This window comes from Lontra canadensis, unplaced genomic scaffold, assembly GCF_010015895.1.
Source record: "Lontra canadensis isolate GAN:19392208 unplaced genomic scaffold, GSC_riverotter_1.0 scaffold119, whole genome shotgun sequence".
In the NCBI taxonomy this organism is placed as follows: Eukaryota; Metazoa; Chordata; class Mammalia; order Carnivora; family Mustelidae; genus Lontra; species Lontra canadensis.
The window spans coordinates 1,014,696-1,017,668 of NW_022631113.1; positions in this window are offsets into that span (position 1 = coordinate 1,014,696).

The following is a 2,973-nucleotide window of genomic DNA, read 5'->3' on the forward strand; positions in this document are numbered from 1 at the left end:
TGCTCTGGATATCAGAAGATGTGATTTATATTTTTCAATAAATATTTTTTGAACACAACCTATGTTCCAGATAGTCTGCTTGGTTCTGAGGATAAAGGAGGAAAAAATACAGTAAAGATCCCTGTTTTCATTTAGTTTATTGTGAGAGGATGATAAAATTAAAATAAAAATTATTTTAAAGTTTAACCAGTGCTATTATGGAAATAAATAGGTTTGTTTATTGAGCTTCTAATTTAGATAGAATGATCTCAGAGAAAGGTGATATTAGGCCAGGAACTAGGTAGATGACAAGGAATGAACTAAGTGGAGAATATGAGGAAGAGCATTCCAAGCACAGAGAATGACATGATTAGGAGGAGCCTGGTTGTAAAGAAACAGAAGGAAAGCCAGTGTGCCTGGCATGCAGTGAAGGTGAGAGAATCACATGAAGGTAAAGATGGCCAGATCACACTCTGTGGTACCGTGTGAACAAGGTTAAGGAATTCAGACCCTACTGTTAGAGGAAACTATAGAAATGTTTTAATTATGGCAGTAAATGCTTAATATAAGTTTTTAAATGATTGTTTTGATTATTTTATTGGGAATGGGTTGCAGAGGGAGCAAGGGATGAAATGAGGAAGAATTTGTGAGCGTCATTGTGGTTGTCCAGGTGAGAACTGATGGCCGACGTGGACTGAGGGAGTGACAATGAAGATGGAGAGAAATGAACAGGTCTGTGATATACTGCTGACAAGGCAGATGTGACAGATAAGGAGAAGACAGGAGTAAGTGTAACTTTTGGAGTTGAGGTTGAAAATGGGGATGTAGTAGTGCCATTAACAGGAATGGATTTAAGAGTACAAAGAAATGAGAAAGTAGAAACAGTAAGTATAGGCAAATATTTCAAGAAATTTTTCAATACCAGAGAATAGAGATCTGGGACAGTTGATGGCAGAGATGTTGAAGCAAGATGTGTGCGTCTGTGCATCTGTGTGTCTGTGTGTGTTTCTGTGTGTCTGTGTCCTTAAGATTAGAGAACTAGATTAAGTGCCTATACTGAATGTGATGGTTTAATAGAGAGAGATGCCTTTGATGGTGAGAGACAATAGCACAAAGTGTAAACCTGAATATCTAATTTTCCCATTTGACAATGGTGCAAACATCTGGGGAAGATGATACCTCACAAAAAATATGGGGGGAGGGTTCCTAGGTGACTGAATTTTCCTGTAGCTCCCAGTCATGGTTATCTGAGAACGCAAGGGCATATGAAGAAAGTGGATGTATTAATCAGGCTTCTGTGCCTGAAGAGGAAGTTAGCCTAAGTATATCAAACAGAAAGGGATATAACATAGGGAACTGAATACTCATAAAATCATTGAGAGGGAAGAGAGATTGAAGAAGCAGAAGTCAGCCTGCTAGACTATTGGATTAAAAGTCCTGCCACCACTGCTGCCACCCAACCATGAAGCTGGTACATGTCCATAGAGCGTCTAGCCAGTACTGAGGCTCACATTCTTTTAGTCACACTTTAGCCAATCCCAGACCTCACTGCCATAGAGAAATACCATCTACTTTTTCTCTCAAATATCACATGAGTTCTTCCAATTAGAAGAGCCTAATCCACATCCAAACCTTTAATAGCGGGGGAGTTTGGCAAATGTTTTCATTTTAAAGAGAAGGATAGGAAAATGGAGATGCAGAAAAAGTCAAATATTCTAGAACACTAGAGCAATATAAACAAGCGTCATTGAGATAATACAATTTCTAAGTATTGGAGGCACTAAAAGCTTTTCAGAGGATCTAAACTTTCATCACTGAATTAGAAGATTTATGATTAGATGTCCTATTTAACTTAAAATTAGGAATATCATCTTCCAAGATAATTCTTTTTTAGACAGCATACCTTAATTTTTAAAATACATATGAAGCATAACAATGCATGTTTGTTCTAAGAGCAATTTATATATGTCCAAGAGATACAGAGCAAATGTGAAATCATACTCCCATTCATTTCTCCAGAAATAATCATTGTTTAATTAACTTATACATTCCTCCCTGTGTATGCATATGTACATAGTTTGATTTTGTTTTCTATTTTTGTTAAATAAGGCATTACTAAAACTATTCTGAGAATTTTTTTTCCAATTAACATAATATCCTGAAGATCTCTTCATGTTAATGTATACGGATCTACCATCATCCTTTTACTGTATTTAATGTCATGATTATTTAGGTTGGGTTATTAAGATATTTATGTTATTTCCTACTTTCCACTAATAATCACAGAAACTTGGAAAGCCTTACACATACTTCCCACATCCAAAATAGACCTCAACCATCTACATTTCTATTTTCAGCTCCACAGTCCAAGTCCCCACCTCTTCATCTAGCTGGTCTCCCACTTCCACTTGGGCTGGTTTTCCTCTACTGCACGGAAGATGTGAATATCAGATTTTTGTCAATCCCTACTTCAAGTTCTTTGTGAGCTCTTGTGCTTATCACAGACTACCAGACCTGTAGGATCTGCACTCAAATTTCTCTTTGGTCTCAACCATTTCAACCATTCCCGTGGATCTTCACTTTTCAGTGAAAAGACAGGCTTTGTCACTCTTCCTCCAATGAGCAAAGTTTCTTTCCCCATTTCCGGGCTTCTCTACATGTTTCCACCTGAAGAATGTCATTCGCACCACTCTTCACTGAGTTTTTCTGGTTAACTACCCCTCAAAGTCTGGTCTCCCCTAAAATCTCATTTTCATTCCCACAGAGAACCCTTCCCTGACACGTCCATCTGTTCATCTGTGCTACAAGTCCATGTAATGTAATATTTTCTCAAAATACCCATTATGGTACTGACCATATTTGGCAATTATTTATTTGACATTTTTTTCTGATTTTTCTTACTCAGTGGACATGTCTCATTGTCTGTTTTATTTACTGCTTTATCCCAAAACTTGGCAGATGTTCTAGAATGTAGTAGATTTTCCATAAATACTT